Source organism: Ursus arctos, unplaced genomic scaffold, assembly GCF_023065955.2.
Source record: "Ursus arctos isolate Adak ecotype North America unplaced genomic scaffold, UrsArc2.0 scaffold_9, whole genome shotgun sequence".
NCBI lineage: Eukaryota > Metazoa > Chordata > Mammalia > Carnivora > Ursidae > Ursus > Ursus arctos.
The window spans coordinates 43,441,563-43,463,436 of record NW_026623111.1 but is presented as its reverse complement, the minus strand read 5'-3'; the positions used below and the strand labels follow the sequence as shown (position 1 = coordinate 43,463,436).

At 42.1% G+C, this 21,874-nt stretch overlaps 1 protein-coding gene and 1 long non-coding RNA gene across 2 annotated transcripts in view; both read left to right on the top strand.

Annotated features, from left to right (window-relative positions):
* Positions 1-21,874, top strand: part of IGFBP7 (insulin like growth factor binding protein 7) — a 69,601-nt gene that overhangs the window by 7,249 nt on the left and 40,478 nt on the right. The window lies entirely within an intron of this gene.
* Positions 2,152-21,874, top strand: part of LOC130543254 (uncharacterized) — a 37,880-nt gene continuing 18,157 nt past the window's right edge. Inside the window, exons 1-2 of the long non-coding RNA XR_008958465.1 lie at positions 2,152-3,182; positions 3,719-21,874. The exon at positions 3,719-21,874 is cut by the window's right edge and continues 18,157 nt beyond it. This is a non-coding gene — a long non-coding RNA (uncharacterized LOC130543254). The remainder of the gene's footprint in view (positions 3,183-3,718) is intronic.

Genomic DNA, 21,874 nt, shown 5'->3' with positions numbered 1-21,874 from the left:
ACTGCGAATAAGATTATGGTGCTTCCTTTACCTCAAGCTACCCACAAATGATCTCACCTCATCTGTGTTTCTAATTCTAAGCCTCTTGTTTTCAGCAGCTATTAAGAAGGAACCCTGCATTGTCATCAAAAGAACTTTTAAGCCAGGGAGCCTATGAATGGAAACTTTTTTTGTAATTTACTGTTAGAAAGATTCGAGGCAGAAGACTTGTGAATGTATAAATGAATGTCAGCTTATTTTAGGCAGTTCTAAAGATTTACCCATGAGACCTTTACTCTTCGGGAAGGTGGGTGGGAGGGACTAGACATGTCTAAGGAAAGCTTTCCCGAGGCTGTTCTGGGTGGGTTTTTCAGGTCGATAAGTCCCACCACCCCACTACCCCACAAAGCCTACAAAGGAAAGTGAAGAGGTCAGGAGAAGAAAGCCAGGGTTGGTCATGGGGGGCATGGGTGGGGGGTGTTCTTGTTTTTGTTTAGTTTTTACTTCGCATTGATGTATTAAATAGTTTAAGTCTTTTATCTCAAGTTGGGTTAATGGCAGAATGATCTGGCGCCTTTGAAAAAGCTAATGTGTTGAATTGACTTTACCATTCTACAGCGGAGGGCGGGGTGCCCTGCATGCGGAACAGCTGGAGCGAGCGCGAGGCCCGCCTCCCTTAGTGCCTCCGTGGGTTCCCCGGGAGAGGAGCTGGGTGGAACGGGCTGGGCCCCAAAGCAGGCTGAGGTTGCAGAGAAGTTCTGTCTGAAAGTACGTGTGGTTCAGACCTGGCGACACAGACGGAGTAACCCCGTGCTGACAGAGCCGCCGCGTTCATAAGGCGTGAAGTCACTTACTGACAGTGAGAGTGCCAAGGACCAGCCCGCGTATTCCAAGTAGAGCTTATATGAAAAAGCAACACCCTCAGAACCGCAGGATGACCCATTTAATAAGTGAAGGACGGTGTCGTGTACCTGCTTCCCAGGATTAGTGCGGAGCTCAAACCGTGGAACGGGTGTGAAGTCACTGCACAGTGCACAGCGCCCAATCAGGGCAGAGTCATTCTTGACGGTAATTGGGCGAGAACTCTACATGGTACCTGAGAATCACGGATGTTTGCGGGTCATTTACGGGTAACTGAGGGCTGCTGTGGCTGTTTGCTGCTTTGCTGCTCACGGCAACCTTGGCGTGAGAGGGACGTAGCCCAGATTCCAAATAAGGAAACTGCAGGTCCGCCATCCACACGGCCAGTAATCGGGCGTTTCTGGTGTGTAAATCTAGGTATTCTCCAGCTTGCTGTTCAAAGTGTGGCACCCAGACCCATAGCCTCAGCTCTCTGCACTCTCTTTCTCTTCTGTAAACCGAAAATTATTTCAAAATAAACAGTTTAAAACAAGCGTCAAGGGGCGCCTGGCTGGCTTAGTGGGTGGAGCACGCGGGCCTCTTGATCTCTGGGCTGTCAGTTCGAGCCCCACGGTTCGTGTAGAGATTACTCAAAAACAAAATCTTAAAAAAAAACAAAAACAAGACAACGCTTTGGTGTGGAAAAAGTTTTAAGAATACCTTAACGAATTTATCTTCAATTTTCTCTTTGACGAATTGATGGCGTATAGATGATACATTCCTGTGTAAAGAGCTCTAAAAGAGCTCTTTCAATGAGCATAAAACAAATTTGTTATGATAACAAAGGTACTATCTTTGTTTACTCAGCTTTTTGTGGTAATGGGATGCACCGTATAATAAATGTCCAATTATACTCAGTGAAGGATGGTATTTCTTAAATGAATGTATCTGAGGGGGCCCTATACAGATACCTGAGCTCCGTCTAGGGTCAGTCCTTCCCGGGCCAGGTGGGGAAGTCTCCTCCGTTGCAACCAAGAGGCTTTTGAAAGGCTAGTGTGCTGGGAGCAGCTGGCCTGAGTATTTTCCCAAGCAGGACCTCTTGGGCCATAACGTGTGTGCGCGCGCGCGTGCGTGTGTGTGCGCGCGCACTGTTTGATCACGTGCCAGCCTTGCTGGTAACTCCAAGTAGGGTGAAGGAGAAAAATCCACTAAGATCACTGTCAACACACTCCAGGGTTCCCTTTCACCTGAAGTTGTAACTGAGTGCTGACTGAGCCCTGCCCTCCCTTCCCCGCCCCCCTCCCCCCCCCCCCCCCCCCCCCCGCTCTGGCATCGATTTTCCCAGCTGGGATACTCATATTTACTCCACATCGAAGCTGTGATTCATTGTAGGGCTGCTCTGTTTAGGGATTGAAGCATATTTTTGTCCGTCAGGTGATGACTTGCAAAAGAAGGAGGCTCCTTGTCGGGGTTTGAGAACTCAAGCATAATCCATTTTGACTGAGAGAAAAAAAGAGAGCACTTTAATATTCTAACAGGCAGAAATGCAGCTGACTTCAATCACCCTGTCCTTTCATGTTGTTGTTCTTGAAGAAGGGACGTCTCCAGCTTTTTTGGAGGCTGTCTTTTCCCTGAGTGAGAAAGGCTCAAAGACATTTCATTTACATCACGGCAGATAAGCCGGCCAGCGGTCAAGTGGTTGAAATGGGGAAAGCTTAGCTCTAACATCTGTTCTGCTCTCTTCTGGCCTGACCCCAAGCAAGGGAGAAAATGTTATCAAGAAATAGATCTCCTGGAACATTCAGAAGGTTTTGAAAGAGACCACACAGAAATGAGGCTTTCAGAATTTGTCTGGGTTGCCCGAGCCTGCCGGATGCAAAGCCTGCTCCTTCTCCATGGGAGCTTTCAGAACTTTGTGCTCAGGGAACAGAAATCCGAAAGTGAATTTCAGTGGCAGCTGCAGCAATTACCCTGCAGCCCTGGCTTCCGAAGGACCCCCCTCGGGAAGCTGGGAAGCCGTGCAGCATGTGACCGAGAGTGAAATGCTTAGGCAGCAGCGCCACTCCCAGTTAGAGGAGGCGAGGGGAGGGAATTCATGCAGCGAGGCTGCTTATTAGAGATGCCCAGCCCAGCTGGAGAGGGCAGGCTGGGGCAGAGAGCAAGAAGCTGCCCAAGTTTTGACAGGCTAGCGCTTCGGAGCCAGAGGCCCCTCTCTGCTCCGGTGTGTCTCAGATCAGAGCTGCAGAGAGGCAGGAGAAGCTGATGCAGCTTGGCTCTTTCTGCACCACCAAGCCTTTGGATCGCTAGAAGATAACTGTCAGGGCCGGGGCAGGCCTGTTGGGACCCAGTTGTGATGTGGGAATGTAAGCGGCCCCTCCCTCATTCCTGCCTCCTTGGAGGCCTCTTTTTTTTCACTCACTCTGCCTGGCCTGTTCTTGCATGCTGCCCTTTTCTCCTGCCTGAGCACAAAGAAATCTGGTTTTCTCTCTGCAACCCCAACCCTTTGTTAGTCACAGAGCTTGGCCAGCAACTTTATAAATGGTGAACTCTGCTCCTCCTGGGCCCCCAGTTCCATCCCCAGAATCCTGAGCCACACCTGGCATTCCCCTGTAGAGGGCGAATAAGCAAAAAGTTGGCATGCCACCTCTGAAAGGTCCGGGAGATGGTTGTCCTTCTTTTCTTTATGCTTCTTTGGGATGAAGCTTTTTTCAGATGCTTTAGGATCCTGATTTATTCCATGCATCACCCCAGATCCAGTGCCCCCCCCCAGGTCCAGTCCAGAAGGTAGGGGAGATAGCCATAACCCACTGGTGACCATGGGCTTGATAGGTCTCCAAGGCCGACCCCAGGCCTGACCCTACCAATTGTCTTCAATTCTTATGACTTCTGGGTCCCCCAGCAGCCAAAATCTGACTGATACAAGTGAGGAAATACAGCAGAGAATGGTTAAGGATGTGAACTTCGGAGCTAGACCACGTGAGTCAAATCTCCCTTTGCCACTTACCTACTGGTGTGACCCTAACCTCCTTGATTCATACTTTTCTTGATTGCAAAGCAGGTACAATATTAAAGTCTGCCGCTTAGGATTGTTGGGAGCTTAAGTGAGCTAATACATGAAAAGCATTGGTACCTGGCGCATGGAAAAGTCTCAGTAAATGCTGTTTCATTTCAGTTTTTACTGTTACTAGCATTATAAACCCTGATATGAGTTAGTTCATAAGCACCTTGACTCTGACATGTTGATGTCTTTGGGGGGTGGGAGGGAGGGAGAGAAAGAATCTTAAGCAGGCTCCGCGTCCAATGCAGATCCCAACTTGGGCTCCATCTTACAACCCTGAGATCATGACCGAAATCGAGAGTCAGATGCTCAACCAACTGAGCGACCCAGGCCCCTGACATGTCTTACTTTGACCAATTCAAATGTAATACTGCCCTATGTATCTCCAGGTTAGATCTGAAACCTGTGTTTAGATCTATGCAAACAAATGTCAGGGTGCTGTTCCTACAAACAAATCCCTGAAAACTTTCATCTAGTTCTTGTTCTTGCTCTTCAAGGATTTCAGGACAGGGAGTCCTGCTCTATCTCTGAGAGATCCCAGAGCCAAAGGCAGTTACGTGGGAAACCCCTGGGATACTGGCCAGAGGGTTCACTTTGCTTTACAGCATGGAGATTTCCATCTTCATGTACCAGGGTTTTTTTCTAATAGCACCTTTCAGGTATAGAGGATAATTTAGATTCAAAGGACACTAAAATAAATTTTTTTAAGATTTTATTTATTATTTATTTGAGAGAGAGAGAGAGAGAGAGAGAGCGTGCGCGAGCAAGAGCGGGAAGAGGGAGAAGTAGATTCCCTGCTGAGCAGGGAGCCCGACATGGGGCTCAATGCCAGGACCCTGAGATCATGGCCTGAGCCGAAGGCAGACACTTAACCAGCTGAGCCACCCAGGCGCCCAGAGGACACTCAAATTAAGTAATTCTTGGTCTGTTCATTCCCTGCATATATAGGAAAGGTTTTACAGGTTTGTTGGTTGGTTCATTTAAAAACAAAAACAAAAAATCAGATATTGGCTCCAAAGAAGAATATGAACCCACATCAGAATTGGCAAAGAGTATTAGTATTTATTAGGTACATATTGGGTATTATCCTTGACTCCTAGAGACTTATTGTTGAAAATAATAAAGCCCTTTGCTTGCAGTTCATATATCTTCTCTTTGGCTTTCACATGTAGTCTCAGCTTAGCAGGAATTCATTTACAAAATCAAAACATTTAACTATAAACAGACATCTGTAGACTCAGGAAGGTATCCACTTAGGTTGGTTCTTTGCATCTACTTGAAAAGTGGTGCCATCCACCTCCCAGCACAGGGAGGAGAGCAGAAGAAAGGAGGGAATGGAGAGGAAGTTTAAGAAGCTAGGTAACTTTTCAGCTCCACCAGCTTCCGCAGTTTTGGGTGAAATTGACAGTACCCTGGAACAACCAACTCTGCCTGCACACCGTGTGCTCTGTCGCATTCTAAAGCAGTGGTTCTTCACCTTGGCTGGACATCAGAATCTCCCGGGGAGTTTTATAAAATTCTGATGCCCGAGTTCTCCTGCAAGATTCTGATTTAATTGGTTTGCTCATGACCTGGGCAGCAGGACTTTTACAAGCTCCGAGGTGATTTAATGTGCAGGCCAAGTGCAGAACTATTGTTCTAAAAAGACTTCAAGCGACTTTGGGGGTGCACCATTTCCTTAGGCTAACTCTAATAATGATGGGCCAGTTTTTGCTCCATTTGTCCAGCAGGTAATGTCTCACAGCAGGGCAACTTTTCAGAGTATCTAGTTCACCGTGGGAAGGGGGAGCCCTAGAAAACGGAGCACTCCGTCCCATGCGAGCAACAGGCAGGTTTGGCTGCCGCTTATCTCCTTGGCGGTTTCAGTGCTGTTATCGGAGTCAGACAGAATGGAAATATTTCTACATCAGTATTTGTTGGTATTCATGGAAGTTGGAATACCACAATACTTTAGGAAAAGTACTAACCTAAAGCCACACAACTCAATCTTTCAATCCTGTCACTAGCACGTAAGTTCCCTGAGCCTAGTGCTTTCTGTTTTGTTCACTTTTGAATCCCAGTGTCTAAACTTGGGGTAAGATAGTAGGTATTCAATACATGTTGAGTAAATGATTGAATAATTAAGAGTGGATTATAATGTGCCCTGCGGGGAAGGGGAACCTTCACACTGGTGGAAGCCCACCCTTTCCCGGTCACTCACCACATCGGGATCTCCAATAGGGAGAGGTCAGTGTCCAGCTTATAGGGCCCCCAGCCTGTAGAGAATCTTTCGTCACTTGGCTGAGATTGTCCTAATTGTCATCTTCTCAAATTGCCCCGTACACTCACATCCTACCATCACAACAACGGAGACTGAGAGTAAATGTTCTGTTCAATTTTATCCTCTCCCCCAGTCATCTCCCAGGCAGCGGTAGGAGACAGTATTCTACCACCTGCTGTGTGACTTGGGAAAATTGACTTAACCTCTCTGAGCATCAGTTTTTCTCATCTGTCAAATGAAGCTGCTACCTACCTCACAAGTTGGTTGTGAGAATTACGTGAGTGAATGTATTTTAAATGTCTAGCCCCGTGTTTGGTCCACAATTGGCCCTTCATGAAGATGACTTCTGGTCTGTGTCCCCCCTCAGTTAAACAACAGTAGAGGAAGATGCAGATTCACCTCATTCTCATTATTCGTGGTACTGCAAACCCTGAGTTAGTGAGCGCTGAACCATTGCTCTGAGGGGCAACATAGTTAGGTCCCTGCTCACGTGTCTGTCAACCAGTCAGTACATAACTCTGTTTTATGTGTGTTTTTGCTTAAAGACAACTTAACATATATTGTTGACTTGTTCACATTGAGCTCACAGCCAACAACCTGTAACTCCTGCCTGGAGGAAGCTTATATAACACATTTTCCCCATAAGACACACAGCCTTTTTTGCTTGGAAGACTAGAGAGCACTTCAGCACTACACTTGGGGACCATTTTAAACAGTGAAATCACCAGCAGGAAACGAAAATGCAAAAATAAATAAAAGTGGCAATAACCCACTGCAAAAGGGGATTCTTGTTTATAGTAGGAGAGCTGAAACAAGGCAGTTTGGCCTTGTTTGACCTCAGCTGGGACCTCATTTTTCCCCCCACTCTGCATGTACAAGAACATTTGATTTGGGGGTTACAAATTTTAGTGAGTGGCTGGCTCCACTGATACAGAATCCATGAGTAATAAGGATCAGCGGTTGGAAGTAGACCAGTGACAAGCATTAGGGAACTGCAGGGGTTCTGAGGGCAGAGCACATTTTGGGCTGTGCTTCCTTGGTGTACCCCAAAGCTAGCATAGTTCAGGGCACAGAGCAGGTACTTAGGAGATAATTGTTGGACTCTGGATCCAATTTAACAAACACATATCCTATCCCTATGTCAGCTGTCCCTGTGACAAGCTTCTGTTTTTGCCCTGCACTCCTCTGCAAGCAGGGTTCCTATTCCACGGGTGTTAGAAGGATAGATTTTATTGAGTTTTTATAGGGACGGCAGGAGGGTCCTTCCCATTTCTCTCTCCAGCCTTCCCACCAACTAGAGTCTTCTATGTGGCTTTTCCCTCACACAGAGCCAGGCTGGCAGGCACCATTCTTCACCTTCTCCGAAACCAGCCCTCCTCTCTGTCTAGATTTACACTCAGCAATTAGGCTCTGTCCTGGCTCCTCTGGGTTCACCCATCACTTCGCTCAGGAAACAAAGGTTACCTGGATCATCACTGTCATTAGAAGTTATTAGAAAATTCTAATGATTCCCTATGAATCATGTCAAGTACCTTTTTGTAAAAGCTGTGCTAGGTGCCGTAATAAGGAAATTTGCAGTGATGAGAAGGATCGTGCCCCATCTGTGAGGAGCCTGCAGACCCGTGGTGTGATGGTTTGTGAAGTACAGGAAGGCAGAAGAGGCAGTGAGACTAACATGAAAGAGCCCCTTGTGAGTCAGGCCAGTACAAGTGTGTAGCACTGAAGAACAACCTCCCCCTCGACTCTTTATTTTTAATCATTAGAAGGCTTTATTTTCAATGCAATTTCTACTAAAAGGGAAAAAAATGAACAAAGGTACATTTACATTTGTAGTCTATGAATACATAATTTAATCACAGACTTCATGAGCTTAGAAATAATATAACTATGGCTAGATGTGTAGTATACAAGTGACTTAGTTATTACTTTGCCCAAAGTGACATTCTGGAGTGGAAACAAATGCATTTTATTTTTGTTTGCACAGAATTGAACTAAGGATAGACTATTGATCCAAAACAATCTCAAAGATTGTGTTTACCTTGGTAAACACTATGAAAAAAGTAGTAAATTCTCTTTGTTCTACCTAGTTCCCTGCCAAGTGTATAAAAGCAAAATTTTAAATAGGTGCAAGTGACCCGAGATCATGAGGATACTATTTTGCGGTTAGTGACCCATTGTCAGATGTTTAGCTTTTTGGACAAACCACAGTGGGTTTTAAATTCTAGACTTTACTTATCCTTGTTAATTCACTTCAGCTGGTGTGCAGTTTATGTGTGTTCTGGGAATGCGAGCTCATTTAATTTTGTTTTCAATTAAGATTTTTTTTGTTACTGAAGAAAAACACAAACATTATGGAAACTAGTAGAATTCATTGAAATCAAAGACCATCCTTGTTAGTTTTTTTATTGTACCCATTCCATATTTTATTGTATTTCATTCTAGTGTTTTTCTCAGCATTTATTATATAATTATTTAAATAGTGTCATTCATGTTTTTTATATCTTTTCATTTACAACTATTCTCCATGTGTTTAAAATACAAATTTTATAATGCTACATGATCATTTGAGTGAATCCTAATTTACTCCAGCTTTCCTCTGTCACAAATAACCTTAAAATTCACATCTTTGGACATAAAGGTCTTCTTTCTTCTGCATTATGCCTTTAGACCCTCACATTGGAGTTACTGATTCAAAGGTATGGACATTTCAAAAAAAAAATTTTTAATACGTATTGACATTGGTGATTCCATTTTAAAAATTAGCCTCTTCTTGGGGCACCTGGTGGCTCAGTTGGTTAAGTGTCTGCCTTCCTCTCAGGGCATGATCCCAGGGTCCTGGGATCGAGCCCCACATCAGGCTCTCAGTTCATCGGGGAGCCTGCTTCTCCCTCTACCCCCCACTCGTGCTTGCTCTCTCTCAAATAAACAAAATCTTTAAAAAAAAAAATTAGCCTCTTCTCAATTAGACATTTTCTCCAAAAAACAAAAGGCCAAAAGTAAAGCATTCCAATATGCAGTTGAAATTACTTTTGAATTATCTTCAGACTTGGATTATACTGTGACTGTCCCTCTCCAATGGCCTAGAAACTGATGAGAGTAGTACCTTCACCCCAGTTCCTGTTGATAAAATGTGCAGTGACTGCCAGCACCCAGGAGCCCTCCCCGTCACCAGGCTTGCCGTGCACTGGGAGTAGATAGAGATCAGCTGGAACTCCTCCATCAGGAGTTTGCTGCAATGCCTTGCTTTTGTTAAAGTCCAGTTTGGTCAGTCATACATTTCAAAATAATAGGGAGCTGGAGAGAATATGCCTTTGTACATCAGTGAATTAGGATTCATTAAAAGCATGCGCCTCTTTCCTAGAGTAGCCTGATAATGTCTGTTGTAATGGCAGCCACCTGCTTGAGATCTAAATGGTCAGCACTTTGTGACCTTTGGAGGTATTTCTTTCGTGTTTTTTCACAGAAGAAAAATAAGAGCCTTTATAACTCTATCTGACCACAGTCAAACACACTGTCGATTCTCAGCATCTCGTTAAATACGGGTTCTGCCCATAATAGTGGGCCCAGGGCTCAGCCACCTCTTCCGTCTCGCTTTTGTGAGATGTACTGTTACACTCCAGCTCTCAGGGACAGCCTGTGGCCCGTTCCACCTATGACAACTGGAAAAGAATCTGCTTACTACATTTTACTGCACGTGTCCTTGCAGCTCTCCTCGGGTCCTTAGAGATTGGCACAGCCTGTCTCCTTTTCCTCAAATCGTTCGTCTCCAGCAATTCAGCGACAGTAGTCCTCTCCGTAAGGCAGTTGCTCCTGCGAATATGGTAGGAACTACAGAGTGCTGAGGATAGATTTATAAAATGGAGAAGCTGCATGTGATTGTTTCAGCAGAAATTTTTCCCATATTTGACCAGGCGTTAGGAATAGAACTATATCCTAAATCAACAGAGAATAGCCCAGTTTATGAGAATTGTTACATATGCACCTATGTCATGTTTTTGATCCTCACAGGATCCCTGTGGTGTATTATCCTCACGTCATATATGAGACAACCAGGGCTCAGTGTGTCCGAGTGCCCAAGCAGAGCCCTGGTTAATGGGATCGCTGGAAGCTGGAGCGAGGGTGTTGCGTAGGCAGGTGTGTACGTGGGCGCACACGTGTACCCACATTTAAAGCCACGGGAAGCTAAAATGGAGTCTCAGGACCAGTTAAACACAAGAGATGCTTCATTCTGGTTCCTAACCTGTGGATTTCGGTTTCCTTTCCTAAACTGCAATCTCCTGTATTGATGCCACGTGGCCACAACCTCCAGTGACTCATTATCACCAGGGTACGGAAATGCGTGCGCTTGTGCTGTGCTTGGTTTTGTTCAACCATCTGTGTCTTTTTGAAGAAAAATATCCAGAAACCTACAGCTGTTGTTTTAGTAAGTTAAAATAACTCGAAGTCAAGGTTTTGGCAGTGGCCCTTACCTAGTATGGCATGATAAAATTACTCCCGAAGCGCCCGTGATTACCTTGGTTCATTACAAGTAGTCCGGCTCCAGCTTCTGCACACTGCCGGCGTTGTTGGCTTTGCTCAGTCGCCAGTGTGTCATTCAGTTGTCTGAGGAAAATGCAAAATTTTTGAAGGGTAATCAGGTAAATCACCGCTTTCACATGTATTTTCTAAAAATTATCACTAAAAAGCAGAAGAACTTGGGGCACCTGGGTAGCTCAGTTGGTTAAGCGTCTGATTCTTAATTGTGGCTCAGGTCGTGATCTCAGGGTCATGAGATCAAGCCCTGAGTGGGGCTCCGTGTTCAGTGGGAAGTCTGCTTCTCTCCCTCTCCCTCTGCCCCTCCTCCCCCCCTCCATGTGCACACATGCACACTCTCTCTGTAAAATAAATTAAAATTTTTAAATTTTTAAAATATAAATTAAAAAGCAGAAGAACTTTGTGAAGGACAAATTAAGTTTTCAGTCAATTTGAATAAAATTGAGTCCTGGGAGATTTATGGTGTGTGTGTGTGTGTGTGTGTGTGTGTGTGTGTGTGTGAGTGATCTCTGTGGAATTCCACTCAGAAGTCTTGAAACCAACAGGGTGTATGATAACAACTGAAAGGCCTAACTTTGAACACTGCCAAAGAAAGTAGGAAATAGGTTTCTCATGGGAGTATGACATTCATCTCCAACTCAAGAAGTTCTTAGTCAAAGAGGTGAAGAAATAGTTCTCAGCAATTTCCTGAATCAGTCATGTAATTTGGTTTGTGTGTGGTTTGTATTATTTTTTCGTTTGTAATTACTTGTAGGTTATGTAAGTCTGTGCCTGCTGAGGTGCTGTTCTGTACCCGTTCCTTCAACATATAAGGGGATGGTTGGATTTGGGGAGGGGGAAGACCAGAACGATCACCGGAAGAGAGCAACAGCTAGTGTCTCAGTAAGGAATGTGTTCAGCTGCAGGTGACAGAAAACCTGACTGCAGTGGCTCGTCCAACATGGGGTTTGTTTGCTTGCACGGTAAGGAGTCCAGGGGTAGACTGCTGCTGGTGTGGGTTTAACTGCTCAGCAATGCCCCTGAGGACCCAGCTTCTTTCTGCTCCACCATCCTTTGCCTTGTGCTGGCTTTCGTCTTCATGTTTAATAGTGTCGAGAAGGCTGCTGTGCTTCCGGCCATTGATTCTTAATTCGGGGTGGTGAATAGGACCAGGGAAAAGAGCAATGCCAGTTGTATGTCCCGTTTTATCCGGTGAGCAAAAGTTTCCCAGAAGCTCTCGTCTCAGCGAGTGTCTGCCTATTCTCATTGGCCAAAAATGGATCAGTTGGCTACCCTAGCAGCAGGAAGGACTGAGAAGGAGGAAGGTGGAGATTGGGGCAGAGTCAGCCCTTCCGTGTCTGCCAGAGCGGGGCAGCAGTTTCTCTCTGCAGAAACCGGTGTTAAGGCAAATGCAGAGGATGGCTGGAAGTTTAGTGTTTTGGGCCCATAGACCCCGTCAGACTTCACTGAACAGTAACCAGTCACTTTTGAAAACCAGATGATAAAATAGATGTCTGGAAAAAAAAATGAGACAAGCTAATTTATAGCAAAATATGTCATTCCCAAAATTAAGTGGGAAGAGATTCTATCGAAAAGGTGCCAAAGATCTTCACAGAGACCATTATGAAAGAAATGACATTTCACTCCTTAATTGTTTCCTTTATAGAAGGGATGGCTAACAGATTTGAGGATTCCTGCCTAATTTGCTTTTATTATGTGGGAAGGGATACTTTGCAGGTAAACAAAAGGAAAAGTTTTTAAAAATTGTTTGTATGCAGATATGTGCTATGAAAATGCTTACAAAACAAGCATACTTCGTGCAATTTATGAAAATCAAACTTCAGTTCATCCACAGGTCTAGGTATGATGAATTATTACAGAGGTTAGTTACTAAATGCATGATTCGGGGAAGTTACTTGACACAACCGAATTCAGAGCAGCTCTCTGTAAAGTGGGGGTGGTACTGCCTACCCCGCAGGGCTTGTGAGATGAGGTGCCTGGCACACAGGAGGGACTCAAGGGCTGGGCGCTGCCCTCATAATTAGTGGTAGTGCTGATGCTTCTGGAACTGCCCTAAAACGTCATACCTTGGTACTTTTATCCTTGTTCTTCCCTCTTTTTGTAGAGATGTGGTGATTGAAGATGGAGGCAGAAACTGAGTGGTAGGAGTGGTTTTAGGGATTGCGGGGAGAAAATTAGGGTTATTCTTGCCCAGACTAGTCCAGAACCTCTCTGTTTTTATATATGTGTAATTAATACCCTGCCTTCTTCCGATATGGGATGTGAGTAGTGTGTGTCCCCAGGCTCTTCACGTGTAACGATAGTGTCATAAAAACCACTAAGCTTAGAAGAGAGTCCAGATTACACATTGACTAAATGTGTCGTACAGGCACACTGCAAAGTCTCTCGGGCCCCTCCATTTCCTTACCTGTAAAGTGGTGCTAGCAGGGCCTGTATTAAAAGGGTAAGTTTGGGGCATCTGGGTGGCACAGTTGCTTAAGCATCCAACTCTTGGTTTTGGCTCAGGTTGTGATCTCAGTGTTGTGAGATCAAGCCCACCTCGGGCTCCACACTGAGCATGGAGTCAGCTTGAGTTTCCCTCTTCCTCTGCCCCTCCTGTTCATGCTCTCTCTTAAATAAATAAACCTTTTTAAAAAAAGAAGAAAGGGGTAGGGTTGTAGGACATAAGCAAGGAAGTGGGTTTGAAAGCCCTTTGTAATGGTAAAGCTTGATGCGAATGCAAGATTTTATTCCTTTTGGTTTTACCAATTGTTACAGCAACAGCTCTCAAATATGCCCACTTAGTTAACTCTATTGTGTACATCTATGTCAGATGTTTACTTCTTAATAGATTGCCCCATGTATGCCTGCACCACCTTCTTCCCTTCAAATCACTACCAGCAAGTAGTGCCCAGGGACCACGAATGCTATAGTGTTAGCCTGAACCAAGCATAATTAGTAAGGGAATCTGCCACAACAAATTCATACCAAGAAAATATAAAGTACTTTAAAATCAGCATCAATTTGAGATAGTCTGTTCCTCTCCTGCCCTTCATTAGTCGGGTAATCAAGAGTTGGCCGTGTTCTTTCCAGAAGCTCATGTTGCATGTTGACCTGGAAAGGTAGTAGTCCAGGTAACGATGGCAACTTTTATGTTAACCATCAATCACTTTAATGAGTACGAGAGTGCATCCTATCACCCTGCCAGAAGATGCAGGAATGAAGAGTGACTCGTTTACTGGTTGAATATGTGTTTTCTCTGTGTTGGGTTCTGTGTTGGTGCTGTGGCCATAAAACAGAGTCCCGTCTCCAGTTCCAGTGTAGTAATGGGGCTGTGGTAGCAGACTTTGTTGGTCCCCTGAATTCAATCTCCTCCTAAAAACAGAGCCAAACAAGGGTGGTTGCCAGAGGCTGGGAAGGGAGGGATGGTGGGAGTGGTTTAATGGGTAGTGAGTTTTAGTTTTGAAAGGTGGAAAAAGTTCTAGAGATTGGTCCACAATGTGAATGTAGTCAGCACTATTGAACTATACACTTAAAAATAGTTAAGATGGTAACTTTTACGGTAAATTTTAATTTTTTAATAGTAAAATAAAGCAACTAGACACCAAAACCAAAACCCCATGGACAACATTTACCACACAGAGGTGACAAGCTACCCCCTAAAAAGAATCTCAAAATACAAGTATGTTAAATCACTTACGCCACAAGATCTGCATGATGTCGATAGCTTTGTGTGAAGAAGCAGAGGGAAGTCATGAGGTGATGGACAGACTTGATTATAGGCAAATCCCAACACCACCAGCAAGTACTCACTGAAAAGTGTGGTGCCTCAAGTCCATTAGTGGGTGAGTGCAAGGGACTCCTAGAAGGAGATGGAGTAGTACAGACCCCATGAGCCCTCAAAACTGACCAGCCCAGGCTCCCTTCCAAGACAGGGTCCCCCACTAAGGAGCAACTGGTAGGAGTAGGATCAGAATTGGGCAGGAAAGAGACAACAGAGATGAAGGAAAGAGGAGGCCAGGTAAAAGTGAGGGGGGATTTAGCTCCTTGTGACTGCAGGACCACTCAGCAACAGCCAGAGACAAAGAAGACGGTCATGTCTTCTCCTGCATTCCACATCATCATTATGAGAGAAAACTTCTCTAGGAAGTGCTCCCGTAGATTTAATCTGTAGGTCTCATCAGCCAGAATTGGGTCATACCCCCAGGCCTGAACCAGTAACTGTCAAGGCGAATGAGACATGATGGGCTGACACCCAGTCATAATCCACCCCTTGAGAATGAACCTTCTCGTAGCACGTGAGAGCCTAAAGACCCAAACGCGGTCTGGTTGCCATTACGGAAGAAGGGGCCTGCCTGTTGGGTAAATGATCAACAGTTATTGCAACTATTTGCTCTCATGCCCAATTACGTTGTGTCCTCAAATATGGTGGTCACACTCCGTCTGTGGAATTCTCCTGTTAAGTGCATTTGGTAGACATGTTATCAGACATGCAGAATGAGTCTTCAAGGGGGGACCTATGCAGTTGTGTGTGAGCGTCTTTTCAGAATACCCTTAATTCTCTTGGATAAAACAGGTACATGCTCTACTGCCATAGTATTAATTTAAATAAGTATTACTGACTACCTAATATATCAGTCATCAGTGAATTGTGGTGGGATAGAGATGAATAAGGTATGATTTCTGTCTTTAAGTTTCTTATACTATAGTATAAAGATCATCATTTAAGCTTATGACATAATTTTATTGTCTAAGTTGAATAAGTCTCAAGAAGTAACTGGATATCTTGTCAAGCAATTCACCCAGGGAGCAACTCAGCACCAGTTACATAAAAATAAAATTCTTCCAGTTAAAAAAAAAAAAAGAAAAATTGCTGGGGAAGGAAACAGCAAGGAAGTCACACAAAGCCAGTCACCATATTTTTAACACTAAGTGAAAATAGCACAAAATGGACTTCTTGAAGTTAGAAGAAGGTATCTTGGAGTACCTCCTTCTAAAAGTTCAGGAAAACCAATTTTACATGAAAATAAGCAGAAAAGGATTAAGGTTAATGCCATACTAGAAGAAATCACCTATAAGGACAGAAGAGAGAATAATATTCCTGCAGTTAATGAAACCATCCCCAAAAGGCATGTGCTCAAAACAGATAAAACTATTACCTGCTATTCAAAATGAGCTCAGAGACCTATTTAAAAAAAAATAAAAGGTATTAAATAACAATAGAAATCCGACTTAGAAGAACTCAAAAAAGAGGTGAATAGTTCTAATTACAAATAAAAAGCAATTACTTCAGAATTAGAAACAAAAGCAAAAGAAACTCAACAGCAAATAAAACACAACAAAAAATTCCTTGAAAGAAATAGAAAGGTCAAAAGAAGGAATTTTTTAGGGGGGAGAATCTTAAGCAGGCTCCCTCGATGTGGGATTCCGACCTCACAATCCTGAGATCATGACCTGAGCCGAAATCAAGAATCTGACGCTCTGACTGAGCCACCCAGGTGCCCCAAAACAAGAACATTTTTTTTTAAAGGAATGAAGAGATAAAAATAACTTGAAAATACGTAAAGCAGGTCTAGCATACAGATAATAGAAGTCACTGAAAAAACTGAAGCAGGAGAACAGATAAATACTTAAGGCTATATTCTAGAAAACTTCCCTGAAATACAAAAAAAATTTAAACCACATTTTGGAAGAGCAGACAGCCTACCTAAGAATGTTGTAGAATGGCAGACAACAAGTCATTCTAGAAACATTACTGGACTTTAAAAGAAACAAATCCTTTAGACATCTGAGTAAAAAAGGAAAGTGACTTATAAGGGGAAAAAATAAATTATCAGACCTTTGACAGCAGCTCTTTATGCCAGGGTAAAATAGTATAACCATTGAGTAATGGAGGCAATTTAGGTTTACTTGTGATCTATTTTGTGAGGGGTACCTGGGTGGCTCAGTCAGTTAAGCATCTGCCTTTGGCTCAGGTCATGATCCCAGGGCAAGCCCCACATCAGGCTCCTTGCTCAGCAGGGAGACTGCTTCTCCTTCTGCCTGTCGCTCCCCCTGCTTGTGCTTGCTCTCTCTCTCTTTCTGTCAAATAAATTAAAATATTTTTTTTAAAAAAAATTATTTTGTGAGCAGTGCCCTGTGAGTGGTGTAAACAAGAATCACTAGTAGAAGAGTCCAGGAAAAAAAGCCATCATTTTCAACTAGGAAGGCTTCATGGAGGAGGTAGAAGTGTTTGTATCTTAAAGAAATCTTTGAAAAATTTTAAACTAACATATTTCAGAATTATAACATTATACATTAATGTGATTTATCCTCAGTGTTCAGCTATGCATAATATTGGATTCATTGCATACCACCCCATGTCTATATTTTTCTTATTTTACAAAAAATAGATAAATTCTGGCTAAAAGGTTTTTTTTAAATACTGGAATTTGAGTAATTTATTCTGTGAATCCAGAATATGCTATTTTAAAAATTACATACAATTTAGTGTTTTTTTTTTTTAGAGTAGATGTGATAAGCAGCATACTTAAATTTTTTGTAAGTGGAAACCTTGATAATCCAGCTTTTGAGTTGGTTGATAATCAGGACAAAAGTAATTACATAAATTAAACAGAATTCTGAGCGAAATTAACTGTCAATAACGTACTCTATCATTATTTTTTGGTTAATTTATTTTAATAGCACATAAAATGAATGGTAGGATGTGTTTATATTTTAATATAGAATTACCTTAAAATCTAAAGGGCATTTGCATTTTTTAAAAAATATGTTTTAAGTAATCTTCTTTTTTTAAGGAGTTTTTTGGGTTTTTTTTTTAAGATTTTATTTACTTATTTGACAGACAGAGACAGCCAGCGAGAGAGGGAACACAAGCAGGAGGAGTGGGAGAGGAAGAAGCAGGCTCCCAGCATAGGAGCCTGATGTGGGGCTCAATCCCAGAACGCCGGGATCACGCCCTGAGCCGAAGGCAGACACTTAATGACTGCGCCACCCAGGCTCCCCAGTTTTAAGTAATCTTTACACCAAACAAAGGGCTCAAACTCATAACCCCAAGATCAAGAGTTGCATGCTGTACTAACTGAGCCAGCCAGGTGCCCCAAATTTGCATTTCATGTAATGCTTTTTATACAAAGTAGTGGCCAAAGTTCAGGGTCAAACAGTTTTTTAGTGTGCTTCATACCACATTAAAAACAAATTCAAGATGGATTAATTGCAAAAAAAAGTAAAACTAATAGAACTATTCTGATGGCCCAGAAACCGTGAAGGAAAAGATTGATGGACTTAGCTTACATAAAAATTCTAGGCTTCTATATTCATTCATTCATTCTTTTTATTGAGAACATACTATTTACCAGGCACTGTTCTTGGTGCTGAAGATACGGTGGTATCCTAAACAGCCGGTGTCACTGCTCACAAAGGGCATATATTGCATGCTATATGGCAACCAGTACCATAAATAAATGGCTGGGGGGTGGGGCGGGGGGAGACCATAACCTTGAGAGATTATTTGTAAAATGTATGATAAATATTATAATAAACAAGAGCTCATGTAAATTAATAAACAACCCAATAGACAAATAAGCAAAAGTTAATGGTAGTGAATTAAAAGGAGAAGCAACTGGAAATGACCAATAAACACATGAAGAGTTGCTCAGCCTAAAAGTAGTTGAAAATGCAGTTAGAACAGCCATGGCAGACAGTGTTTCTCCCTTCAGCTTGGCCTAATTTCTGAAAATTCCTAACTCCCACTGCTGGGAAATGTGTGAGGAAATGATCTCAAGTCCAAGAATTTCTAGCCTTTTTGAAAGTAATCTAGGAGTGTCTATTAAAATGACACATTCTCATACCCTTTGACCCAGAAAGCACATTTCCTGGGAACCTATCTTATAGACGTAAAAGCACTAATGCTTAAGGACATGTATAAGAGTATTTACTGTATCATAGTTTGTTTCCTATATAGAAAAAAGTGGAAACATCTTGAATATTCTTAAAGAAGTTTACCCATGTTATGGAACATTTTGCAGCTGTTGAAAAGAATGAATTTGATTTCTGTATATCATATTGACCTACAAGAACAAATTTGATATATTGATTGTTCAATGACAAAAAGCAATTTGTTGGGTAATAGATATGAAATTTTTAACCAAAGAAAGAAAAATATATGGATATATAAACTGCTAAATAGGTTATTAGGGACTTAGCATTACTGTGAAATTAAAGTAGACAATTTACTGCCTATTCATACATTATACTCGATAATGTTTGAATTGTTACAATGAGCATGTACTTCTTTTGTTTTTTAACATCCTGTGGGAAAACCTTTTAACTTACTCCATGATGTTTTAAAGGGTGAAACTGTAATCAGTGGTGGAAGTTGCAGGAAGGCTGATTTTAGTTCATCTAAGGAAGAGCTTTGCCACAACAGTGATTCAACAGTGGATTCGAGAACCTTGGGTGAGGGTCTCCAGAAATATTCAGGCAGAGAGCCATAAGCTGCTGGAGAGAAGACTTTTGTGTCTGGTTTTGAGGGTTGGACTAGAGGACTCTAAGATTCCTTCCAACCCTGATAGTTTTTTATAATAGTTTAATAATATTACACAGTGAGACTTATAATATTTTTCTTGTTACTCTTTCTTGTTGTTTAACTGAGACATAATTGATATTATGTCATATTAGTTTCAGCTGTACAACATGATTTGGTTTTTTGTACATATTGTGAAACAGATCACAATAAGTCTACTTAACATCCATCACCACACATAGTGTTTTTCTTGTGATAACTTCTAAAAAGATCTACCCTCAACAATTTTCAAATATACAATAAGGTATTATTTTTTTAAGATTTTATTTATGTATTTGAGAGAGAGAATGAGAGAGAGAGAGAGAGCACATGAGCAGGGGGGAGGAGAGGGAGAAGCAGACTCCCTGCTGAGCTGGGAGCCTGATACAGGACTTGATCCTGGGATTCTGGGATCATGGCCTGAGCCGAAGGCAGTCACTTAACCAACTGAGCCACCCAGGCGCCCCACAATAAGGTATCATTAACTATAGTCACTGTGCTGTACATTACATCCCTCTGACTTATTTATTTTTTAACTGGAAATGTGTACCTTTTGACCTTTACCCATTTCACTCACCACCTACCCCCACCTCTGGCAACCACCAATCTATTTTCTTTGCATTTTTTGTTTTAGATTCACATATAAATGAGATATTTGCCTTTGACTTATTTCACTTTGCAGAATGCCCTCAAGGTCCATCTATGTTGTAGCAAATAGCAAGATTTCCTCCTTTTTTGTGGCTGAGTAATATTCCATTGTTTTAAACCACAAATTCTTTATCCGTTCATCCATCAGTGGACACAATGTCATGGCTCTTGTATATAATGCTGCAGTTAACCTGGAGGCACATATATCTTTTCGAGTTAGTGCTTTCGTTACCTTCACATAAATACCCAGAAGTGGAATTGCTAGATCATGTGGTAGTTCTGTTTTTAACTTTTTGAGGAAACTCCATACTGTTTTCCATAGTAGCTGCAACAATTTAAATTCCCACCAGTGCATCTTCACCAACACTCATGTCTTGTGTTTTGTTCTGTTTTGTTTTTTGAGGGGGTGGGGAGGAGCAAAGGGAGAGGGAGAGAATCACAAGCAGGCTCCCCACTGAGTATGGAGCCCAACATGGAGCTCAGTCTCACAACCCCAAGGTCATGACCTGAGCCAAAATCAAGAGTTGGAGGCTCAACCAACTGAGCCACGCTGGTGCCCCTTGTCTATTTGATAATAGCCATTTGGACTTGTCGGATGTGATACCTCATTGTAGTTTGGATTTGCATTTCCCTGATGTTAATGATGTTGAGTACCTTTTCATGTACCTGTTGGCCATCTGTGTGTCGTTTTTTGCCAAAATGTCTATGTAGATCCTCTGCCCATTTTTTAATTAGATTGTTTCTTTGCTATTGAGTTGTAAGAGTTCTTTATATATTTTGAATATTAACCTCTTATCAGATATATGATTTGCAGATATCTTCTACCATTTGGTTGGTTGCCTCTTTATTTTGTTGATGATTTCCTTTGCTGTGCAGAAGCTTCTTAGTTTGATATAGTTCCATTTGTTTATTTTTGCTTTTATTGCCTTCACTTTTGGAATCAAATCCAAAAAATCATTGCCAAGACCAATGTCAAGGAGCTTATCATCTGTGTTTTATTCTAGAAGTTTTGTGGTTTCAGGTCTTACATTTGAGTCTTTAATCCATTTTAAGTTGAATTTTCTGGGTAGTGCAAGTTAGTGGTCCAATTTTCCCAGCACCATTTATCGAAGACACTGTCCTTTCCCCAGTGTGTATTCTTGGTACCTTTGTCATAAATATAAGCATGGGTTTATTTCTGGGCTCAGTATTTTGTTCTTTTGATCTATGTGTCTGACATTTTTATGCCAATACCATACTGTTTTGTAATATAGTTTGAAATCAGGAAGCATGTTGCCTCCAGCTTTGTTCTTTCTCAAGATCGCTTTGACTATTTGGGGTCTTTTATGTTTCCATACAAATTTTAGGTTTTTGTTTTCTGTGAAAAATGCCAATGCAATAGGGATTGCATTGAATCTGTAGATTGCTTTGGGTGGTTATAGATATTTTAACAATATTAATTCTTCCAATCCATGGGCATGGAATATCTTTCCATTTTGTGTGTGTGTGTGTGTATCTTCCTCAGTTTCTCTCGTCAATGTCTTCTAGTTTGCCTTGTACAGGGTTTTCACCTCCTTGTTTAAATTTATTCCTAGGTATTTTATTCTTTTTGATGTAATTATAAATGGGATTGTTTTCTTAATTTTCTCTGTTTATTACTAGTGTATAGAAACATAACAGAATTTTATGTACTGATTTTTGGGTCCTGCAGATTTACTGAATTTGTTGATTAGTTCTAACACATTTTTGACAGAGTTGTTAGGTTTTTCAATATATAATTTCATGTCATCTGCAAATAATGGCAGTTTTACTTCTTCCTTTCCAATTTGGATGCCTTTTATTTCTTTTTCTTGTTTAATTGCTCTCACTAGGACTTCCAATATTATGTTGAGTAAAAGTGATATCCTTGTCTTGTTCCTGGTCTTAGAGGAAAAACTTTTAGCTTTTCACTGTTGAGCACAATCTTAGCTGTGGGTTTGTTGTACATGGCCCTTATTATGTTGAAGTACATTCTCTGTATACCCACTTTGTTGAA